The sequence below is a fragment of the Lagenorhynchus albirostris genome, chromosome 5 (genome assembly GCF_949774975.1).
Source record: "Lagenorhynchus albirostris chromosome 5, mLagAlb1.1, whole genome shotgun sequence".
In the NCBI taxonomy this organism is placed as follows: Eukaryota; Metazoa; Chordata; class Mammalia; order Artiodactyla; family Delphinidae; genus Lagenorhynchus; species Lagenorhynchus albirostris.
The window spans coordinates 25,711,248-25,722,731 of NC_083099.1; the positions used below are offsets into that span (position 1 = coordinate 25,711,248).

General features: G+C 43.0%; 1 long non-coding RNA gene across 1 annotated transcript; it reads left to right on the forward strand.

Annotated features, from left to right (window-relative positions):
- The first annotated feature begins 2,794 nt into the window (after positions 1-2,794).
- On the forward strand, positions 2,795-8,704 carry LOC132520414 (uncharacterized). Its single transcript, XR_009540544.1, has 3 exons — positions 2,795-2,931; positions 6,933-7,012; positions 8,518-8,704. It is a non-coding gene; the product is annotated as an uncharacterized LOC132520414 (long non-coding RNA).
- Positions 8,705-11,484: the final 2,780 nt, after the last annotated feature.

Genomic DNA, 11,484 nt, shown 5'->3' on the forward strand with positions numbered 1-11,484 from the left:
TCTGTGTACGACAGCCTGAGTGAGGTTCCTGGTTGACCTGGGCCCATTGACCCACTCTAAGGGATGCTATGCTCGTAGGAAAGGACAGAACCAAAAATGATACTGTAATATTAGAAACAGAAAAAATATTTGTGATTATTTGCATCTTTGTGAAGGTTTTGGGGTGTTATATTATTTGCTTTGTGACCCCTCACTAGACGTAGTGAGGCCATAATCTCTTCGACCGCTCATCCTAACCCATTTGTAGGAGTTCAAACCCACTTGCTGACCCCAAGGTCAAGGAGCACAGCAGAGCTGTGGACTGCCACAGTCTGAGACAATCCACAAAAGCCACCACATTGTGAGAATGAGTGATGCTTTCCTCCTTGTCGAGTTTCTGCCCACTCATCCCCTGCCCCGGGTAGAACAGCTGAGGAAACACGGTGCACAAAATGTGTAGTTTATTTACCCTGGGGGACCACACCGATGGGAGCATCTCCAGGTGTGCTGTACCTAAGCAGTTCCGGAGCACGCAGATTCAGGACACGGTTTTTCCTTTACAACCCAAGACTATTCTCCATAATTGTGATGTATCCCTCAAACGACTGTAAAGAAGCTTGAAAAGAAGGCAAAGATGTAAGATGTTCTCATAACGGCTAACAAGCTCAACCAAGGATTATTTAATTTTTATGAGACTGTTCCTGTGTTTGACCTTGCTATTTGCTATTTGTTAGAGTTGAGACATTGTAAAATTTCATCTTGACTTGTAATTCTGTTTGATAGAGAGTTGCCCCTCTCTCTCCCAATTATGGTTCTACTGCTCTGTAAAACAGTAACTAGTTTTACATCTGGCCCAGCAATGATCTTAAAAAAACTTGTCCTTTTTTTCCCTAGCAATTTCATTTCAGCATTCTTTTTTAAAAAGCCTTTTGCTGATGAACTCTACAAACCCTATTCCTCACATACTCTTGGAAGCAGCTGTATCATTTTACTGGCATGTAGTTATGGTGAAAGGCATGCTCCAAGCCTGTAATGTCAAGCCCCTCCTCCCTTAATGAACTCTCACATCCCATTGGCCAAAGCAAATCTCCTCAAACACAAGGGCAAAGGAGGTGGGAATGAATCGTAGCTCAACAAGTATCAAATCGGTTGTGATGGTTAGTTTCAGGTGTCAACTTAACTGGCTCCTTGGGATGCCCAGATAGCTGGTTAAACATTATTTCTGGATGTATCTGTGACGGTGTTTCTAGACGAGATTAGCATTTGAACTGGAGGCCTGAGTAAAGCAGAAGCCCCTCTCCAGTGTGTGTGGGCACCACCCAATCTGCTGAGGGCCTGAATGGAGCAAAGGGGCAGAGGAAGGGAGAATGCTCTCTGCCTGACCGCGTAGCTGAGCAGCAGTCTTTGCCCTCGGCACCCCGTGTTCTCGGGCCTTCAGACTCAAACTGCAATTCTGCACCATCGGCTCTTATGCTCATGGGCCTTTGAATTACACCGTTGGTCTTCTTGGCTTCTCAAGATGGCAGATGGCAGACTGTGGGACTTCTCAGCCTCCATTATCCCATGAGCCAATATCATTTATCTATCCATCTGTCTATCTCTATATCCATCTATCTATATCAGTATTTATATCTATATCAGTATCTGTATCTATCTCTGTATCTCTATATATCTTCCATTGGTTCTGTTTCTCTGGAGAACTCTAACTTGATACACCTACCACAGTGGATAAACTGGGGCATTCCATTAGCAGGACTCACTGCAGTGCACTCATTGTCAGATTCTCAGAACAAATAAAAATGATCATGTACTATATAAAATGGAAAAGCATGCAAACTGTGCTGATTGCAAATTGTACCCCCATGAATGTGTATCACAGACTTGGTTGAGCTGATTGGAAATAATAAGCAAATTTAACCAATTCAAACATGGTAATGCCATAATCCTGCCCTGGTATCACGTACAGAGATTTTTTTTTTAAAAAAAGAATGCCACTTGCACAGCTTTGTAAGTAAACAGAGCTGATATAAGCATGTTCGTAATAGACTAAGGTTACACCCATTGCAAAAACATCTAGGATGGAATAGAAAATTTGAATTAGAGGTGGGAGACTACAGCCCAGCGGCCAAATCTGATCCATCGCCAGTTTTGTAAGTAAAGTTTTATTGGAACACTGTCATGCGCATTCCTTTACATGTCATCTTATGGCTGCTTTTGTGCTACAAGGGCACAATTGAATATTTAAAACAGAGACACAGGGCCCACAAAAAATCTACAATATTTACTCTTCGGCCCTTTACAGAAAACATTTGCTGACCCCTGATCTAGAATAACCCAGGTCTGATTTTTGCCTATTCTTGAGCTCCCTCTGGATACACCACCGTCCATAAGCAGCAAGGTTAACAGTGAGGGCAGCAGGGCAAGCATTGCTAAACCCACAGCCCCAGAGAACCAGAGCCTCCTCGGAGCTGTGGGGACCTGTTGAGAGCTTCTTCCTCCCTGCTCTTTTTCGAGCTTTCTAGAAAAAAGTCTTCTGAAGGGAAGAATGTTCCGGGTGTTACCATACCTCAGAGATTGGAAAGGTTTCCCTCTCTCATACACCTTGAGCTGAAAATAAGAGATATTTATTTGAAATGTGAAAGACTCCATTTGCAGCAGAAGTGACAGGCACATGCAGTGTCAGGCTGCTCTCTCCCCGCTGACATTGCCAGGATTAAAAATAGCCGTTCTGTTTGTCCTTCAGCCCTGTATTGAACTGGAGCCTCTGAGCCGAGTTCTCCTTAGCTTCATGCTTAATGAAGCATAATTTGTATTAATAGCAGCTATTAAATCTAGAGTGCTTAATGGGAATTTACAGAGGAGGCCCTGAGTCACCGAGCTCCTCAGAAGTGGTCCCCAGAGAGCTGAGCTCAGGCGTGGATGCTGGCGGCGATGAATCTTGGGCCTGATGAGGTGAGGCAGCTGTGGGTGAGCAGTAGAGAAGCAGGCCTCAAACCTCCCATCAGCCTCGAGTTTTCTCAGGTCCCAGGTCCTGCGTGGTGGTCCCTGCATCAGGTGGTGGCTACATTCCAGGAAAGGCATTGTTGGGTACTGGGGAGCAGGTGGACTTGATTATTTTACAGACCTGCATTCAGATTTGGGTTCTGCTGTGTAACCTTGCTCTGGTCTCTTAACCTCTCTGAACCTCAGTTTTTTTTTAACCTGAGAAATTGAATGGGGATGATATGATATGATAGGAATTTCTATGAAGAATAATAAAGACAGAAATGAACTTTTGATGCTGCTTCTGTACCTCTCTGTTTTCTCATCCTTCTTTAAAAGTATCACCATTTTAAAATGTCATATGGAAAGATTTCTGTAGGAAATGATTGTGGGAAGCAAAATACCTCCTTTTTAGGCCTGCATTAGCAAACATCTCCTTACTCGCCCAGGCTTCCTGCCGTTAACACACGCTGTGTTTGTATTTCGTAAATTCCCTGCTAAAATGTCTGTCCCTGCCCCCATGAGCTCCTTAAAGGCAGTGGGAGAAGAAAATTGTCCTTCTCACCTTGGACTCTCCATTGTCCTAGCACAGGGTCTGGCACTAAGTAGGTGTGCGATTGTGTGGTTGTTGTCATCACTGTCAGTGTACAATTAAGAAAACAGTGTTAAACACGTGACCTAATTGTCTTTTATAATATTACCAGCTGCTTGCACTTGGGTAAATCACTTTGTCCATCTGGGCCTCAATTCTCACATCTGCAAAAATGGGTTAATAATAGTACAACTTCATAGGTTGTTGAGACAATTAACTACAAAAATAAAGCACTTAGGTTGGGCTTGTGACCTATGGTAGTTATTTTTACTGGAAGTGCCCTATAGTGACTTCAACCAGGGGAGAAAAAGCTGAGGAGCCTTCAATGCACAGCCTATAGCTTTTTCTGACAATTGCACGCTCAGTGTGAATGTCCTGTTCTGCCCTGGGCTCTGGGGTTGGTCGACATGGTGGAGGCCTGGCTCTAAGCACAGCTTCTGCTCAGCACCTGGGTAGCGGGGAGAAAGCAGCAGAATGTGAACCTTCAAAGAAATGAATAAGTTGGCAGCCTCCCTTTGGAAAGTACTGTTTGAGGCAAGTCATTGCAACTATGGCCCGGCGCCATTTCAACGTGCCCAGAAGAGAACACCTTTAACAATCTACTAAAGCTCTCATAACAGCTCTCGTCTGGGACTCGGGCAGCCTCCAGGAAAACAGACATGAAGACCTGGCCATATGGGAGCCTGAGCATCCTCACGGAGCGATCCTTTCCAAGGAGCCAGCATTAGGAGAGGAGGAGACTGCTTACTGTTCTATTGTTTTAAAGAATAAGCTCGTGAGCCTGTAACTGTCCACTGAGTGGGAACACGCAACAGGGGGCTCTATTCATTTCTGCGATGTTGGCTTAACCGCAACGAGCCCATCACAGTAGTGGGGCTCTTTGCTGGACCATGTACATCCAAACCAGACTTCCCAGAACTTCTGCTCATCTGTGGAGTGCAGGCGGCTTCTGCAGCGTTGATGACCTGCCAGGAGCTGAGGCAGATCCCCCAGCTCCAGGTAACAGCCTTTGGGACAAGAAAGGACTTTGCATTTGCAGAGGAATAAACTGTGGAGTGACTTAGGGAGTCATAGGGGCAGGGCAATAATAATCAAGCTGGCTCACGACATTTTGCCCCTTTTTCCTTCACTGAGCAAGTGCTGAGGTGCCAGGCACAAGCTGAGACAGTGGATATGAGACAGGCTGGGACCTGGGACCCTTTACTGCAGTGCTTGCACCTGGACAAACGTCTCCTTGAACAGTAGAACACAAAGAAACTATAAGAGACTAAAAATAACTGCATGCATGCTGCAGCGTGAGTCCCAATAAAGTCTTGCCTGAATTCCTCATCTGGCCTCTTATTTATTTCTGTTGATTAAAGAGTCCAAGGACCCAGACCGGTAACACAGAAACTTAGAAACAGCAATTTCCCCCATCAGGGAGCGGGTCCAGCTTCTGTTTGCTCTTTACTGATCATGACTATGCAATTAGGTAAAAAGGGGCTATTTATTTAGAATAACAAAGAAATTACATCAAATTCATATTTTTAAAAGCTGACAAAACAGAAAAATAATACTGTGCTTGAATTAACAGTCAGACACAGCTCTGTAATGCTTTTTACTAACATATTTTGATAGCATATACTTTGATCATCTCTTTATGTGGCAACAATTTTTTTTTTTTTTTTTTTTTTGCGGTATGCGGGCCTCTCACCGTTGGGGCCTCTCACCGTTGTGGCCTCTCCCGTTGCAGAGCACAGGCTCCGGACGCGCAGGCTCAGCGGCCATGGCTCACGGGCCCAGCCGCTCCACGGCATGTGGGATCTTCCCGGACCGGGGCACGAACCCGTGTCCCCCGCATCGGCAGGTGGACTCTCAACCACTGCGCCACCAGGGAAGCCCCATGTGGCAACAATTTTATGTTATTTTCTAAGGATGACAAAGATGATTCAGTCATTCCTTTTGCATAGTTTGTCAAAAATTGCTTTATATTATTGGTGGTTGAGGAAAGTTTCTTTCATCCTCATGTGTCATCAGAGTAATGGCATGTAAATGGGAGAATTGTAAATTTGGGGAAAACTAATATCTCCAGTATATGGGTTGTCTGTTCTATTTCTCTTGCTCTTTTGTTTCTTGTTTGGTAGTGCTCTGATTCTCACCATCTCTTTTATCTTTCCTGCTGTTTTGTTATCTATACATTATTTTATTTTTTAAAGATTTTTTTTTATGTGAACCGTTTTTAAAGTCTTTATTAAATTTGTTACAGTATTGCTTCTGTTTCATATTTTGTTTTTTTGGCCCCAAGGCATGTGGGATGATCTTAGCTCCCCGACCAGGGATCGAACCCACACCCACTGCATTGGTAGGCGAAGTCTCAACCTCTCGACCACGAGGGAAGTCCCCTATACATTTTAGATATCACAATTCCTTCCTTATCTTCCTCTGGACCACCAGCCTTTTAGTCTAGTGTGATAGAAGAGGTTTGGACATTTTGAAGCCTTTGTTAGTCTGTCTTCCAGTTGATATTTTTGGCTTCCCCTAGGATAATTTCCTTCTGTCCTATTTTAGTTTTAAAATGTTTATTAATTCTGAAAAATTATACAAAATTGATCTGTAATTAAGAATTACACAAAGGATATTCAAATCCACTTTTTTTTTTTTTTTTGCGGTACGCGGGCCTCTCACTGTTGTGGCCTCTCCCGTTGTGGAGTACAGGCTCCGGACGCGCAGGCTCAGCGGCCATGGCTCACGGTCCCAGCCGCTCCGTGGCATGTGGGATCTTCCTGGACCGGGGCACGAACCCGTGTCCGCTGCCTCGGCAGGCGGACTCTCAACCACTGCGCCACCAGGGAAGCCCCAAATCCACTTTTGAATGCCAACACTTTGTATTTAACTGCGTAACTGTGAAATCAACTTACTTTTATACTTCATACATTGACTGTGTAGGAGTTGGGCCAGACAAGTGTCTTCAGGTCATTTTCTTGCATCAGTGGTCATTTTTTATGCAGTTTTATCTGAAACTTCCAGACTTTTTTGGAGAAAAAATTGCATCAGCTACACTAAGCTGTACCCTGATACATGGGGACGTTTAAGACACACTATTTTCCACATAGACATGTTCTCTGTTTGCATTATGGCTACAGGTTTGTGCCATATAACACAAGAATCGTGATAAAATTGACTGTTACACTCCATTCAAAAGAATTTTAAAATGTATGCTAAGTTTATAATTGCGTATACAACATTCTTGATTGTAATCGTAAGAAGAGGGACATTCTTATCTGGGTATGGATGAGCACCGAAGCCTTTGCTTACAGTTGTTTTCTTCCTGTGAAGATAAGAGCATACATCGCTAGCTGTGGCTTCATACATTTTCACTGTGTTTCTTTTTCACCTGCAGGTGCTGTGGAACATGTTTATACTGTCATCCCACCTCTGGACCTTTGTACATGATGCTGGAGGGGTCGGCACATGTGGGTGGTAAGAGTATCCCACAGAAATAACTGTGTAGCACTTTTGTAAAATGCCCCACTCAATCCAAATTAAATCTATCCCACAACCACTCCAGTGTCACCTACATGAAGGGAAGTGACGCAGGGGGGATGTCGGAGAAAGATGACAGAGTTGAGCCATTTTGTTTAAATATCTTATTTTTGACAAATCATGTGACCATGAAGACACATTGTTGGGGCCCCTGGCAGAGTCTAGGGAAGGAGCTGGTTAAGTGAGGAGTCCTGAGGCTACAACATCCTCAGCTTCATAGAGAATCTATCTCTGTCCATCCATAGAGAGGGAGGGAAGAGGAAAGATAGGCTAGTAGACAGGCCATGGCAGGATGATCTGATTGTTCCATGTCAGAGGGAAGCACAAGGGTGTGGAGAATCAGAGAGGAGGGGACCTGGGTGAGCTTGGGCGGCAGGGAAGGTATCCTTGGGGAGATGGTGTCCAAGATGAAACCTGAATGATGACGAGCACTTAGCGAGACAAACTGGATGAGAGAGACGTTTCGGGTAGGGGGCACAGCATGAGCAAGGGTCCAGAGATATGGATGTACGTGGAGTCCAGGGATGCACAAGTAGCTTGCACTGGAACTCAGAGTGTCAGAAGAGGAGGGGACAGAAAAGAGGCTCATTAAAAAAGGCAGGGGTGAAGTCACAAAGGGCCTGGAGTACCACGCTAAGGGGACTCTAACCTGGGTGATGGGGGAGGCTTTGAAAGAGGCAGATGAGATTTGCATTTAGAAAGCTCAATTAAAGCAGTGTTGAATTGAATAGGAGTGGGGTAATTAAGGCTGGGGCTGGTGCAGTAGTATGCGTAAGAGTAGCTTTGTGTGAGAAGAGAAGGCCCAGATGTTAGGAAAAAATAAGAAATATTGATAGATGAGAAAAAAAGACTTTGGATGAGTGGGGATTTCCAAGGATAAAGATCCAAGTGTCTGGGTTGATGTGATGTTGAGAGAGGCCAGAGGGAGAGAAATAGGTTTGCTGGGGAAGGTTGATGAGCTGCTTGAGGTTCTTACAGGGCATCTCAGTGAAGATGCCCCGTGAAGAGGCACCAGATGCACCCACAACGCTGGGGAGGCACCTGCCATAGCGGTGACTTTTGGAAGTCAGTGAAGCCACAAGCATGCATGAGATCTTCACGGGAGAGAGCATGGCACGGAATCGAGGACATAGCACCAAATCCTGAAACAGTAACGTTGAAGGCAAAGAAGTGAAGGAATATTCATAGGAGATTGTGAAGAAATGGTCAAAATGTAGGGGGAAGATCAGTCTCCAGGGAAGTTTTCTTGAATTTGATCCTAGAACAGGACAGGATCAGACAGAGCTTCCAAGGAGCTCTTAATGGTTGGGGAAGTCCCCCAAATGGCAAGCATGATTTCTACTTTACAATTCCAGGTCATTTTCTGTGTTGGCGTCATCTGGTTATTGTACCAGCAATTTAAAGAAGAAAACAACTTCCATTTCCTTTTTCTTTTTCTTCAGGGGGACTCGAGGAAATTCAAAACCATAGGACTCTCAGTATCTGAGGCAGACCTCCACGCGATTAATAGAGAACATAGACAAATACAAGATAATTGAGGTTCTGCCTAAGATTATCCTATGACTTTCTATCTCCAAGCCCTAATATGTAACCCTAGCTTTTGCATATACATGTGGATTCACCAAGGAGCTTATTTAACTCTTATTTTAGTTTTGTGTTGCATTATATTTAGATGAATATAGTCATTCATTCTTTCAGTTAATTAGCCAGAATAATGCTATGTAGCTTAATACAACCAAGGTTTATTTCCCACTCATAGTTCATATCTACCATGGGTCAGCGGGAGTTCTGCTGCACGTGGTTACTCGGGATCCAGGCTGGCAGAAAGTCTACCATCTTGAAGCTATACCATCTGGAACATTTGGCTTCTGCAGTCACTTTAGTAGGGAAGAAGAGAGCTGCTTTGTCATGTCCTGGCTCTACAATGCTTTGTCGCAGAAGGTATATGAACTGCTTTGAGTCATAGCCCTTTGGCCAGGACTAGTCATGCAGCCCCATAAAACTGCACGGGGTTGAGAAATGTGGAGGAGTATATAGTGACTGTTACATGTCTGTGCCATGCTCCTATTATATAAATCCAAAGCCCCCAAAGCCAATTTACATCATAAAATATATACAAAACAATAATAAAATACCTTACAATTAATATTAGCAAGTATTAGTAAAATGCTTTTATTGAAAATCTAAACAAACATAAATGGATATGCATCTATGTCTGGTTTCATTGGAAGCAATTTACTTTTTAAAATCCCTACTTATTTAGATGTTGACATATTATCTGTAACATTACCACATTGACATTACATTTATATATTTTCCAATATTAATTTAATTAAGAGTAATGATATTTTTTACTGTTGCTGCTTTTATTTGAAAAGAAGTATAGGAAATTCAGAAAGTTACAATAATAAAAATCATAGCTATTTTGCCCTTGATATAAAACCCAATCTCTGCATAATTTAAGCATATCATGATATGTTTCTATCTTTGCTTCCTGTAGTAAGTGCTCAAATACTACAGAGATAAAACACACAATCACGAAGAATTGAGCTTCGGGCTTCCCTGGTGGTGCAGTGGTTGAGAGTCCGCCTGCCGATGCAGGGCACACGGGTTCGTGCCCCGGTCCGGGAAGATCCCACGTGCCGCGGAGCGGCTGGGCCCGTGAGCCATGGCCGCTGAGCCTGCGCGTCCGGAGCCTGTGCTCTGCAACGGGAGAGGCCACAGCAGTGAGAGGCCCGCGTACCGCAAACAAAACAAAACAAAACAAAAAAACCCACAAAGAATTGAGTTTCAACAAAAACTTAATTCACCAATAGAATTTTCTTCTCATTCCAATTTATAGGGAAATTACTAGACTACGAAATGTTAAATTTCCCGGGTTTATTATCCAATACAATTTTTTATTTGGAACTAAAAGCATTCAATACAAAGTTTCCAAGTTTGGGATTCCCAGTTATTTGGAGAAAATAAAGCTCATACATAAGATTTTTTTTTTATTTGAAGGAAAGTCAGGGGATAGTTTCATTTCCTTTTCTTGACTCAGAAGCTACCATTTCATAGACCAAGATAGAAAGTAATGCTTTTTCTTCATTTTTTAGAAAAGACTTTTTAGTCTTGTGTAAAGAAAAGTACTCTTCCTCTGTTTCTCCTTTGCTCAAACACTCACCATACCTCTGACCCCAGATGTGTGTGTTTTCCACACACCAAGCAACAGTCTGTGACACCAGATGGGTGTCTTGTACTTTACTTCAGTTCTGACACAATCTATCTGGAGTCAGCACCAGATCCCAGAAATTAAGGATTCAGTCCCATGAGGCTATCCCACTTCAGACACCAATCACAAAGTCCCAGGTTGTCGCCTGTAGTTCTGACTCATCAGTTATAAGCTGGGGTTCCCAGAACCCCCTCCTGGGGCTCCATAATTTGCTGGAATGGCTCACAAAACCCAGGGAAACACTGATGTTTACCAGTTTATTTTAAAGAATATAATAAAGGATATACATGAACAGCCAGGTGGAGAGATACAAGGTCTGGAATGGTCCTGAGCACAGGCGCTCCTACCCCCATGGGGTTGCGGTGCTCCAGCCTCCTGGCATGTAGATGTGTTCACCAACCCAGAAGCTCTCTGAACTCCATACTACTGGGATTTTTTATGAAGGCTCCATCACGTAGGCATGATCAATCATTAACTATCTCCAGCCCCTGTCCCCTTCCCAGAGGATGGGAATGGGGTGGGGTTGAAAGTTCCAAGCTTCTAATCACAGATTGGCTTTTCTGGTGACTGGCCCTCATCCAGGAGCCCACCAAGAGTCACCTCATTAGAACAAAAGACACTCCTATCACCGAGGAAATACCAAGGGTTTTAGGACCCCTGTGTCAGGAACCAGGGGCAGAGACCAATATATATATTTTCTATTATTTCACACCTTGAAGAAATTTTCATGTTATTTTATGTTTATCTTAAGCTCATATTTATAACACAGAATAATTTTAGAATGCTACCAGTTTCCACAGCATGTAAATTACTTTCTTATTGAAAGGTTATACTTAAAAGTAAAATTAGTAATTAAAATGAGTTTAATTATAATAGCATCTCATTTTTTGATTTTGAATTCAGCTTGAAATTTATTAAAGTTATAACTTGCAGCTCTTTACAAACACTTGCATACAGGTCATGTTTTTCCTGGTCAAAACATATTTATTTCTCAAGAAAAGTTTTTAAAACAAGTTTTTAAAAAACAATTTTACAAATGGGGTTTTAGACTTTCAATTAACTTTTTTATATTGGACATTTAGGAGACACCCTTACTTATCAGACAATCTCTCTCTCTTTCTCTTTGAGACTTCCAGTCTCTGAATATCATTTTAAAGCTATAAGTTACAGCACATTTGTATAAATTTGTAGAACA